The sequence below is a fragment of the Cryptomeria japonica genome, chromosome 3 (assembly GCF_030272615.1).
Source record: "Cryptomeria japonica chromosome 3, Sugi_1.0, whole genome shotgun sequence".
NCBI lineage: Eukaryota > Viridiplantae > Streptophyta > Pinopsida > Cupressales > Cupressaceae > Cryptomeria > Cryptomeria japonica.
Window position 1 is genome coordinate 710,638,025 of NC_081407.1, and position 14,025 is coordinate 710,652,049.

The window sequence follows — 14,025 nt, forward strand, 5'->3', positions numbered from 1 at the left end:
TCAGAGAGGTTTTCACCATTGGATACGCTCTTTCTTTTTACTTTTGTCGGATCAAACAGCGCCATAGTGTGGTTTTCACTGGAAGATCCATGTTTTAATGTTATATTTTTGCAGCTGAAGGGTTTGGCATCCGCCCCGAAGTATGCTGCGCTATTAAGTTCAATGGCGAATCCAGCTTTGTGATCCCCGCTTGGTAGATTATCCCTTAATTCCAAAAAGTCAATGATAGCCTCATCATTTTGGAAGAGGTCAAGACATGGGGGATTTGGTTGGTTCCATTCGATGAGTTCAGGATGAATGATGGGCATTACTTCATCGATTAGATTAAGTTCGGGTGATGTATCAGTGAGGGTTAAGACAGTGTGGTGAAGGTTGTTGATGGTACTCTCCCTGTTAGAATCAGGCGTAGGATGAGACGTAGGGTCTATGGAAGATGTTTCCAGCTCAGGTACCCAAGTGGTCTTTATCTGTGCTTCTCCGTAAACAGGGATGTCTTTGCGTGGTGGAGGTGGTAATGTGTCTTCCTCATCTGAAGTGTTAAGTTGCACAGAATCAAATTCCCACTCATGTGAGTCGGTCTCTGAATCACTTTCTAGCATCCGATTGCTATACCATACTGGGATGTCGCTGGAGTTGAATACTGCAGGTGTGATTGGTTTATGTACCTTTGTAGTGATCGGTGCTATAGGAACCATGATGGGATTTAAAGGATTTGTCACTGGAAGTATCGGCAGTGTTGACTTAGTGGCTTCTTTTGGAATGGTTGGTGCCATAGATGCTACTGCGGGTTCCAATATAGTTGCTGCTATGAATGGTTTTATTGATGTGATGGCTGCCGCGGATGGGATTACTGATTCGATTGGTGGGATGTTTGGCACTGGTGATTGTTGCGGCAGAGTCGTGAGCCTTGATGGGGCAGTGGGGATATGGCTTGATGGTGCTTTGATTATGAAAGGTGTCCTCTTTGTAGTAGGTGGGCAAAATGGTTTGCTAGGTTTGCCTTTGAATCTAAGTTTAGGAAGGACTTCTTTTTCAAAGCCTAGTCCTGTATTACCTTTGGGTTTGAACTCTGGCAGCAGCGGTTCATGTCGACCTTGTTTGCAGTGTCCCAAAGCACTCTGACCATCATATCCCATTCTTTGCATAATGAGGAGGCCTTTGCCATACTGTTCTGTAGGAAGTGTAACTTGGGGTTTGTCAGTGGTGATGGGATCTTTATAGATCCAGTCCACTAGGTCCTCATCTTGTGTCTCTTCCTCTTGACTCTTTCCAAGGACGAAAGGCGTCAAAGCACATGCTGGTGTGATCAGTGGTTGCTGGAGTAACTGTGGTGGTTTACCATATGTTCTAGGGGAAGTGGGCATCTGTCCCACACAAAAGAGTTGACTCAAGTTGTATTCCCTGGGACCTTCCTCTGCGACTTTCATCTTAAGCTTTTCTTGCTTGGGTATAGGGGTGTTTGAACTGGTAAGAGAGGTGGGACTTACATATGATGTGGAGGAAATGGCTTCCCTATTATTAGGAACAGTAATCTCCGGTTGATGGCTGATATTATGGTAAAATGCAAAGGGATTTGCATCGCCCAGGATTGTGATCTCTCCACCATTATGTGGGAACTTGATACATTGATGGTAGGTAGATGGAACGGCTTGCATGGCATGTATCCAAGGTCTCCCTAATAATAGATTATATGGCAGAGGAAGGTCCAGAACCTGACAAATGATGTGCTTTACCACAGGGCCCACTCGGATTGGTAGTACCACAGCTCCTTTGGATGAACGCTCTGCATCATCATAGGCCTTGATGGTGATCTTCTTGCGAGGATCCACTGATTCTATTGCATATCCCAATGCTGTGACCAATTGTAGCATACAAATGTTTAGGCCTGCTCCATTATCTATTAAGACTCGCTTGATCCTATGTTGGTTGATAAAGCCTTCAATGTGGAGTGAGGCATTATGAGGTTGTTGGAAGGAAGAGTTGTCACTTTCAGAAAAAGTGAGACAAGGTGATGACTTTAGATTTCCAACCATAGCTTGAAACTGGTCCGTATTAAGGTTTGCAGGGACTGACGCCTCTTGGAGTGCTTGATCCAAGATTGTTTTATGAGATGGCGATAAGCGTAATAGCTCTAAAATGGATATGAGTGCAGGGGTTTTGTCTAATTGTTCCACAAGGTTATATTGCTTTGGAACGGAGGTGGTGCCCTATGGAGCTGCCTTGATGGTGACCTTGCCACGACGTGTAACAACATTGCAATTTGAGGTGGGATTTTTGAAGGTTATAGTTGCAATTTGTTCACTGGCATCATATAGGTGATTTACAGTGTAGTTATATGCAGCCTGCGTATAATCAGTGGTATCGGTGCCTCGCCTGGAAGTGGAAGGACCCCTTTGATCTTGTGATGGAAGTGGATTTTTGAACATCAGGTGATCATTATTTGTCGTTTTTGGATCATGTCCTTCAATCTCAATTTCTCCTCGATCAATAAGATCTTGAATGAGATCTTTCAATCGGTGACAATTACTTGTCTTATGTCCTCTTCCTTGATGGAACTCACAGTGTTCAGTATCTCTCCACCATGCTGGTTTGACTTGAGGCTCATAGTTTGATAGCTTAGGTAGAGTGATCAAATTTTGAGAAATGAGTTGTCGCATCACTGTTTCAATGGGTTCCCCTAAGGGAGTGTATTTTCATTTTTGTTTTTGCTGACGAGGTCTTGGTTCATCATGAGATGTGATGCGACCTTGATTGGAAGGAACATTTGTGTTATTTTGTAGTGGAGGATTTTGTCCTGCAAACCGAACCACAGGTTGTGCATTTTGGATAGTCCGAGCATCCACAACCCCATCGTTGACGATATTCTTATTCTTGTTCCAGAAGTTCGGTTTATCGCTATTGAAGCGCGGGCGAGGAGCATCTTTTGGTTCATTAAAGATTTTGATGAGTCCTTTTTTGATGAGTGCCCTTTCACATTTTATACCCTTGGTGATCATATCATTAAAAGAGTCTGTGTCTTTGACATCCAGGTGAAATTCCATTTCTTCGTTTAAGTTGGAAATGAAAATTTCCACTAGTTCTCGTTCAGGTAACTGAAGAGAACGTCTGCTAGACATTTGGCGCCATCGTTGCAGGAATACTGAGAATAGTTCACCTGGTTTTTGTTTGGTATTGCACAGATCAACCATGGTGATGTCACGTTCAATATTATAAGAGTAATGAGATAGGAACTTCTGGATGAGTTCCTCAAATGTTCTAATGCCACCTGGTAGTCGGGAAAACCATGATGTGGTTGTTCCTCCCAAGCTTTGGGGAAAAAGGCGCATTAGGTATGTATCCTCATAAGCCACTTCAAGACAAGCGGAATGAAATTCCCTGACATGATCGCGGGGATCCCCCTTTCCTCTATATTTTTCAAATTTTGGTGTTTCGAACCCACGTGGAAAGGGTGGCATATAAAGATTCCTATCAAATGGATAGGGACAGATGTCGTTAAGTGAGAATTGATTGGTCTTAACACCACTATGAAGTTGTTGGGCGAGATTCTCGACTTGTTGCCGCAACATCTCCATTTCATTTGGAGGAGGAGGTGGTGGATTACCTCGAGGAATGTTATATCTGATTTGATTTCTACCCCTTTCCTCCTCATGGCGACTTTGTCTTTCTGATTCTTGTCTTAATTGGGCAAGATCAAAGTCAGAGGGGAGTTTGGCTCCTTCTTGAGCGAGTTTTAAGAAGTGAGCATCTGCATTGCTCCTGAGAATTTCATCAAACAATCTGTTAAAGTGAGGGTTATGCTGAACCCTTTTGATTGTTGAAGGAGTGGGACTACTTGGGTTTTCATCATTTACATTTCCTCCAAGTGCTTCTTGAAATTCATTGAGGTTGTCCTCTTCTTCCTCAATTTCTATTTCTCGTTGCCTTGATCGTGAGCGGGTTTGAGCCATGTTGTTTGCAAGTTTGTGTTGAAATTTATTGAAGATGATGATGAGTTGTTTGATGAAAGATGGATGATTAGTGGATTGTATGGTATGTAGATCTCTAGCACTCTAAAGGTAGATGTAACCAGAATTCCTTCTTTGAATTGCTTGTTTGTTTTGATGATTTTGGATGTGATAAGGTGTAGAGAAATCTGAGATGTGTTACAGATTTTGACTACCTAGCAATGAGAGTATTCACTCATGAACTAGTTTTAACCTGCGTATATGTGTCTCTTAGGATGAGCTTATCCTAGATGTAGAAACAATCTAAAAGTGATGTGATGTGTTTGATTTCAAGCAATATCTAAAAAGGGATCTTGGGACAAGAACCTCTGAATGTTTTGAGAGTTTTGGGATAGATTGATGATGGAGTAATGATGTATGAATAAGATGATGGATGTTTTGTTTCCAACTTCAATAAAAACTTTGTGTTACAAATGGAACAAACTCTACTTCTTCCCTTTCAGGCATTGGTGGCACTTCTCGAGCTGTGTTGTAGGTGATACAGATGTTTGGGAAGAAGTTGGGATTAATCTTTCTTCCTTGATTTTTGTGATAACTTAGAGCCCTATATTGCATAAAGGCTCTGCGGTTCAATGATTCTAAATCAAACTCATTTGTTTTTCCTTGAAGGTATAGATGCATGCGATGTAGAAAGACTCTATGTGAGACAAAAATTTGTCTGTTGAGATAGAAGAATTTCCTCCTTTTGATCAAAGCCTTTGAGCTTAATGGTCTTCTTTTCAAGGTGATATTCTGATGACGCTTCTTCTTTCGCAAGATGTGAAGAATGGTCATAAATTTTGACTCTTTGTTTGTTTGCACTTTGTTTTTGATGTTTTTGGTTGTTTTTGAGAAATGTTGGATGAATACTTTGTTTTTTTTTTGGGGATTGATTTTCTGATTTTTCTTTGACAAGAAAACAAAGCAAGCACACAAACACAAGAATGTTGCCTCAAAGGCACAAATGAGTATGGGTCTAGATCAACCCAATTCTTGGACTTTGTTTTTGACCCTTCCTTTAGATTTATTTTAAGGTGTATTTCCAAAGCCTGAAGTCGGCTCAATTTGCACTAGGTCTGTAAAACGAACACACTTCAAACACTTTTTATCCCTATGGTCAAATGGCTAGTTGTGATAAATTTAGCCCACATCTTGATATTTCTTCGACTTTGGTACTACATACCTTATGAATCCTGCCGTGGCAGGTAAGGATGTGATATACTAAGTCTTGCACGAGCATAACAAATAGATGATCCCTATGATGGGGGAGTCACCACTTTTATCAAGCCACAAGTGACTTTTCAAAAAGCTATGTTTCTACTCAAGGAAATATGTATGGTGAGTATCTTAGGAGCAAAACCATCTATTCTCTTGCACTAAATTATATCGCAAATATCCTCAATCAATAGAACAGGTGGGCTACTACTTAAAGGTGTTTAGTCATGTTCGATGTTTTTGGACATAAGTTCATTCTACAGTGACTCACTTAAGAGCCTTGTAACTGGTGGTGGGGCCCATTTGTCCTTTCGGCCAGTTACACTGTAGGAACAGCTATACCCAAGGCTATAGCTTTCGCTCACACCTGATTTCTATAGCGGCTCGAAGGATTTACCGCTTGAGGTCGTTCCCAAGAGTATCGATCCCTTGGCAGGCCTCTCTTAAAAAGATAAAATTTTGAGTGTTACTAACACTTTTCTCTTGCACCTAGGACCACGAGAGCCAAGGGAGAGGATAGTGTGTGTTAGAGGTAGGACCACTCGACTGACTTTTGTGCACAAGCGTGCCAAACACAAAATTCACTTGTTCTTTTTAATTCAATATTTGCAAAGATGATCTAACTATTTGGAGATGTTGCTCCAACAGCCATGGTGTTCTTTTTAACTTCAAAGGCAATGTGTTTTGTAATCTAGAATTTGGAAATTCTGGTCAACTTAATGAAAAACACGTTTTGCTTGAAGAAAAATTTGTTTTTGCCAAAAATCAAGACAAGTGGATTGTTCTTTTTACTGCACCAAAAATTGAAGGGTGGATTGTGAGTTTTTAAGTTTGATGCAAGAAAGAAAATTTGTTTTTGTTGATTTTAAGCACCAAAACAAAACGTATCCCTAACTTGCAATGAAAGCAAAATTTGTGTTGTTAATTTTTAAGCACCAAAAGGAAAATGAGGCCTAACTAGAAAACAATGAAATTTTTTTTTGTTTTTTTGTTTTTAAGTTCTTTTTAAGCACTTAAATGAAAATTTTGTGATTTTTGTTGGGTTGTTAACCTGCACAAAGAAAAAAAAAACAAGTTAATAAAAACCAATGCTCAAGGGGGGGGCTTCCACAAACCTAAGTTCTGATTTTTTGGTTACAAAGTGAATCGGACAACCTTCTGTCGCAATAGCGCTAGTCTGTTTTTTTAGACAGAAGCGCTAATTAATTCAATAGCGCTAGTCTGCAGACGCAGAAACGCTAATTCACACCGTAGCGTTGAAAGAAGAGAAAAATCCGAGAAGACAAAAGCGCTGGAAGTGTGTCAATAGCGCTGAAACTGTGACAATAGCGCTGGAATGTTGTCAATAGTGCTGAAACCTTTTCAATAGCGCTATCTTAGGGTCAATAGCGCTAAAAGAAATTGTTTCAATAGCGCTAAAACGTGTTCATTAGCGCCGAAGCGCGACCTGTGTGGCAGTTTCAACAAGAAAATGTTAATTTTCAAAAACAAAATCAGAAGGTTGCATGTTCGATTCATGTCGGGTTCACCAAATGATGCCCTCCTAAATGGCACAAGGGTTAGTTTAAGATCAAACAACACAAAAACACACAAAGCATTAGCGTTAGTCAATCAAAAACTAAAACATATGAAGGCATTCCAAGAGAGACACTAAAAACATGCTAATGAATTTAACTAAAGAAGTAAAGACAATGAGACATCTCCAACTATCTCTTAGCATGATATTAGCTCCTTCTCCCTTGTTCCTCTCCTCTCCAAGTTCCAAAATAGTGTAGCTCTCAGCAGCTTTTTGCACTACGGATGCTTATGGAGGATTGAGATTGTAGTATAGCTCTAAATATGAAATAAAAAGCTAATACTAGTGCTAAAATGATATATTTTAATCAAAAGACAAAATGTTAGATTGTTTATGCTAAAATGCTCTCTAAAATGTCTATAGATTAGATGCATACAAGTTTTTAGGATCTGGATTATGAAGGAATGGGCTCTATTTATAGGAAAAATGGAGCAATGGATGGCCAGGATTGAAAGGTTTAATCAAGGGTCAAGCTTGAAAGTTGGGAATCCATGTGCACAATTGGCACCAATGGAATGGTGACAAATGTCAACATAGGGTTGGGTTGAAAGAAGAGGTTGGAGGCATTAAAGGCCTGAGAAGACCTCATGGTTATCTAAAGGCTAAGGGTCAAGCCTAAATTAGGATTACCCACTGGATTAAGAGTTAATCTAAGGATAAACCTTTGTGCAAATGATTAAGAGATAATCATGGTCAAAGCATTGAAGGCTTGATGAGACCCTTGGGTTGGGTAGAGGTTGAGTCAAAACAAATGTTTTAACCATGTGGGAGGGTTGAATTAACCATTAATGGTTTTTGGAGACTTTGGGGATTAAGTGGTTGAAAGTTGGAAGCCTTCAATGGTTATCAAAGACTTTGAGGATTTAGTGGTTGAAGGTTGAAAGCCTTTAATGGTTATCAAAGACTTTGGGGTCTTTGAGAAGTGACTCCATTTTGCTTAGGAATGTGACAATATTTAGGGGATGGATTAGGCTAATTAGGAAGGGGTTAGAAGAATCTAGAAGGGGATTAGATTTTGCAAGTGGATTTGGTGGGTGAGGGAAAATAGGATTTTATTTAAAATAAAAATTCATTTATTTCAATAAATATGTGCAAGTTGCATTTGTAGGAAAATGCAAGTGGGGTGGGGATAATGATTTAAATAAATGTTTTATTTAATTTATTTAAAAGAGGAAAAGGGGATTTAATTAACTAAATTGATTTTATTTATTTAATTGAATGGAATTGGATTTGATGAATTAATTAAAATAAATTGAATAATTTATTTAATTAATAGAAGAGTGTTTGGGGATGAATTAATTAAATATTAATTTAATTAATTGATGGCTAGTGGATTTTTTTAATCAAATAAATACGAAATATTCATTTATTTAAAATGGACAGATTTATGTGACTACAATTTTGTAATTAATTAATTGTATAAGTGGAAAATATACATTAATTAATTTTCAGATTTCATTTTATTATTAATGCATATTTTTCTAATTAAATACTTGAATTGCTAATTTCATTATTAATTATTAATTTGTTATATTTTAATAATCGTGGATTGATAAATATATACATTAATTAATAGTTAATTTTGGTATATGTTTTATTGAGGAAGTATCTTTTGGAAATAGATAGAATATTATTTTAATTAGAAAAATTGTTGAAATAAAATATATTTATTAATTGATAATTTTTAAATAATATTTTATTCAAGAACATATTATTTGAAGAATTGAATGATAATAGGTCATCTGGAAATTTTAGAAATGAAATAATATAGTATTTGAGTAATTGAAAAATGAAATATTTTATCATTGGATATTTTGAAAATTTAAATAATATGCTAATGGAATTATTCTAAATTTAATAATGTATCATTTGGAATATTGGTAAGTTAAGGAGATTTTCATTTGGTAAAATAAATGGTTTAGTTTATATTTTTCCTCTGTATTAAGAAGTAGACAAATGGTACTATTGCTATTGAGGTATTGTATTCTCCTTGTTATGGTGATTTGTTTGTTAATGTCTTTTGAAAACTTGGATCATTTAAAAAACTTGATCGACTTTTAATGTTTAAATCAATATGGAAAAAGATTGTCTTTTCCAGTTATTGCCTTTGCAAGTTTAATTTATGTATTTGCTTTTTCTTAAGTAATGGCAAGACCTTGATTTGTTTGATTGAACCCTATCGTTTGGTTGATTTGGGATACCTATTTATGTCCTCGGTCTCAAGTTTGACTATTGTTTTGTTGTGGTGTTGTAATTGGTCATATCTTTTATGCAGGTGTCGAATGATGTTTAATGGTTGACCATAGCTGGTCAGGTCACTAGTTAGAGTATTGTCTGTCAGTGCACCTCATATGAAGTCATTTTTGACCAAATGGTTTTTCCCTCCATTTTGAACTCTGTTTGCTTGACTATGTGTATTCCTTGGTTTTTGAGTTCGTTTGAGTATAGTCTAGTGTCATATGGGAAAGTGGCTGCTAGGTAACCCATCGAACTTGTGTGTCTAGTAAGTGATAACCTAATAGTATATTAGAGGGTTAGTTAATGAATCACTAAGTAAGATAATTGTACCTCACACATGGGATGAGTGCTAACACAGACTCAACATGCTATGAGAAGGCTTGAAATGGAAAACCATCATCCTTGTCTTCATGAGAGGATGTGTGGGTCCACATGAGGCTTGGATGGGCCAGAGGTTCGAAATAGGTTTCTAGAGTAACCCAGTGTATGGGGTGGAACCTATGAAGACCTGCCATGGTAACCATACTAGGTCATGTCATGACACTTGTCCCTATGTTCACTAGTGTGTTGTTGTGTTGTCTTGATAGGAGAACTTTTGTGGAGTCATCCTGTTTCTTATGCCCTTGTGAGTACCTGATTTCATGCTAGACCTTGGGTTGTGATTTCTTAGTTTCGCGGATTCTCTAGTGGACCTTTGTATTTGCTTCGATTATATTCAGTTGGATCCTTTCCTAGTTAGGGATCATTTATGTATTTATTGACAAATGTGGTCATTTGTATATTGGTTATGTTCTCCTTGACGACAGGATTATAAATGATGTGAACCTTATGTATTCTTCCCTATTATTTAATGATCAGAGGGGTCTTGCAGTTGAGCAGATTGAGAGATGTAGCCCTTTAGGGGTGAACTCCGATATCAATTTGGTGTTATGTGATGCTTATGTTCTTATGTTTCCTGTTTAGTTTTAGAATGTATGGATGGCATTATGTTAGAATGTATTAAGTGGATTAGATAAAATTAATCATAAATGCATGTATGCAGTCATTTTAATTAAATGCAGTAAATTAGATCATGAAGGAATGTAGGTTAGAATAAAGGAATATATTCAGTTATTGTTAAGGAAATTAAGTATGCATGGAAAGATCTCATTAGTTATAATGAAATTCAAGTGTGTTATAAAATTAGATGCATGGCTTATGTTAATGAAAAAGTTTGAACGTAAGGTATGAATAAATCTTAATGGATGAACCTTATCTTGTGATCTATATTTTTATCTTACTGAAAGAAATTATCCTTGTTTAAGAATTATCTCATTTTTAAGATAATCGGCTTATCAGATTAATTAGCGTGAGTTAAGTTAAATGTGTAATTAAGAAATCATGTTGGGAAACTCCTTAGGTGTTAGTTGATGTCTTCTGCTATTTAATCTTAATTTTGATATCTCATTGTATCTTAATGTTGTGTTTAACTTCTTTTTTTAAAAATTATTGCACTCCATTCATGTGTTTTAGCTCTATCCCTTCGGGCTTTCCTGATGGGGCATTACAATTGCGCTCTAGGCAGTGTGCCTGAATGCATGTGCATTCCCCTCTTGTAATAATATTATACTCTTGATCACATTATTTTAATATTGTAGGTCTCAATCCCACTATGTTTTTTGTCTTTCTGGGTTTCCACATAAAAAAAATCTGGTGTTATGGTTTTGTGCTTGTTTGCATAAATAGTTTCTTCACTTTCCTTTTATTAATTTGCATGTATTTGTTTAAGAATCAGTTGAAGAAAGTTGCTAATTTCATAACACTGATTCACCCTCTCTCTCAGTGTTCATTGATTCCAATAGAGGAGACATGAGGCACCACCTACTCCACCACTAGGCTAGATGGAGTAGAGGTCGATGCAGGGGGAGGCAACAAAAAACTAGGTTGTGCTAACTCAGGACCTAACTCTCCCATCTTGTATTGGTAATATTCATGATACATAAAATCACTACGGGGAAGCATGGATCCCACTAGAGCAGGCCAAAAATGATCTAACAAAAATTCCCCATGAGCTACCAAGGGTCGATATCTAGTTTCTTGGTCGACATGCATTGAACCCTGATGGGGAAACTTAAGGCATTTATGAATCAATGATGGGACCACCTCGATGCCCCCTCAAGTTTTCTTGACACTCATCATATGCAAGATTATGCCAACCATTCACAAACAGAGTCTCCTCTATAATGACATTGACTCTACACAATGGGTCAATCATCATACCTGTGATAGTTTGACCAATCAGTTTGGCAGGGATGTATAAAGGAGGAGGCTCTCCACAATATAGGGCATCTAGAGGGGTGACTGAAAAGGACACATTAGACACCTTTCCCTTCTAACTAGGATGGGAGAAAATAGGAATGATGGTGACCATGTACATAAATGAACCATCATCCAAAGAAGGATCTGATGTAGAGATGAAATTTGCCGAATGTGGGGGAAAGGGGTCGATATAGTTTTGAAAATCCTTGATAGCTTGATCAACAAATTTGTTTGACTTATGTTTCCGCACATCAATTTGTTTGCACCACTATCAATGTGGTCCTGGACAATGTGACAAAGACGATAACATCGCTCGATGTTGTGACCAGGCACATGATGATAATGGTAGAACATTGACCCATCATACCATCACAGATAGGGTGTACTATCATATAATGGTCTAATCTTAGGAAGGGTGATTACATTATCTTTCAACAACTACTACATTATGCTCAAATAAGAGTCATTCAATTTTGCAAAGACACTATTTTTCTATGAGTCTTGTCCAGTAGTTGTCAGGGGAATAACCACAACATTGGCTACAACTTTATTCTTCCTGGACACTTCCATGGACATGCCTGCAAAGGACCAACCACGAGGGTTCGAAGTAGAATATCTAAACTACGACATGGTGTGTTGGTAATCTCTAAGTGTGAAACACATGTTAGAAAAGTTCTAATATTGATTAAGAGATAACTTTTCCCTCAATGTTGGCTACAAATTTCCAATGAACATCCTCTGTAGATCACTATCTACTAGGGCAAAGGTGATTTTAGTGGAAATCGATTGATATCTAAAACTAAAATATGTGACCTTCTCATTGGGTTTTTTCTTGCAATGAACGATGTTAGCAATAATGACCCTAATCCTAATTCTATCTTGAAACTATCTAAGGAAAAGGTCCATTAGCTTATCAAAGGTGCAGATAGAATGATCCAACAAAGAGCTATACCATTCTAACACGATACCCTTAAGGAACTATGAGAATAATTTAAGCAACACAAAATCCAAACTATTATAATCGCTACACATAGTCATGAAAGAATTAATATGCACATTAGGGTCCCCATCACCATTGAACCTATCAAATTTTAGTGATTCAGATACAAGAGGAAGGATAGTGTAAAACATGGTGATGTCAATGTGACTCTTCCTATAATATGTAGGCATGGATGACTGACCAAACACAAAGGTTGAGTTGGTTAACTGTAACTACAACTAACCCATGTTTTTTATGATGGTGTTCAAGACTATATTGCTAGGCGGAAGAGGTCTAGTTGGGCCAGATCCACCACCATATCAACCAAAATGTCTAGAAGGACTAGTGCCACTAATAGATGTAGTGTTAGTGCTAATCAAAGATAATAGAGCTATAATAGACGCAAAGGTCGAACCACTAGACATACTCATATAGCCCAAGGGGATAGATGAAGTAGTGATACTAGGAATAGTAGGCACATGATCAACCATGTGCACTACCAAACTAGGCATTCTAACACTAAGATGAGGTCCATAGTTAATAGACTGGAAATCCTAAGGAAGAGCATCAACCAAAGGCACATGATTCCTGACTATCATAGATAATTCCCTCAACATATTTAGGCCTCTCCTGTATGAGATCAACATGTCTCTCAGAGTGTTGATGACATTTCCATCCCGGGGGGGGACATTCTTGCAATTTAGGAAACCTGCAAAGTCTCTCAGATTCTACTCAAGCATGTCAATTTGCTCAAATTCAATAGTGAGAGAAGAGTCATGATCAACACTAGTAGGGGAAGATAGAGTATAATTTCTCAGATAATCTCTAAGAGTTGGATTGCGAACCAGGTGGAGAGTGGGGCCTTGTCAAAATGGACTTAAGGGGACAAGAAGCATAGAGATCATTTGGGTCAGGAGGAAAACTCTGCCTAGATGAGCTCCTGGCTATGGCTCCTATGATTTTCTAGGCTGTAAAGCTCACAGATGAGTCTTCTAACACTAATACTACACTATAGGGAGACAAGGTGCCTTGGCTTCAGATAAATTCTTTGTTGAAAGATGAAACTAGACAGTGCGAATAATCTAGACTATATGAAAATGCTAAACCAAGATGTAAGCTAAATGAATGCAATGATCTAAATGATAAATACACAATAAAAAAGGAAATTTGCTTCACATCAGGTTCACCAAAATGTAATGGAGGAAATTTTCTACCTCAAGGATGATGAATCATAGATAACAAATCCATCCTCTGATACCTCACTCGAACTGGTGCTAAGGTGAGATAGGGGATAAGAACAACCAAACTAAACAGAAAGAATGTAGAGAAGGCTCCTAGATGACTTTGTTGAACATCTATCCTAAGGATGAGTATGCAGGCCTGCAACACAAGTGCAGCATGTTGTTGTCCTATATGGATGAGGTACAAAAACCATACAAAAAACTCCAAATGCGATTATAATATGATAAATGCATAGAAAGCAATAAAACTAATCTAATAGGCACAAGATACGAAATAACTAAAATAAAGTAGAACAAATGAGATGAGAGGGACTCACAACCGGTCCATGATTGGAGTCTCCTACAAAGTATCTACTCTTCCAGGAACATCTAGCTATACACAAGTGAAAGAGAAAATGTTGGGGGTTGTGTTTTGGAGCCTACCTAAGTGAGACCCCCATTTTAGTGTTTCCATCTCCACAGACAACCTAGATGAAAGCCATAAGGGAAAATGAA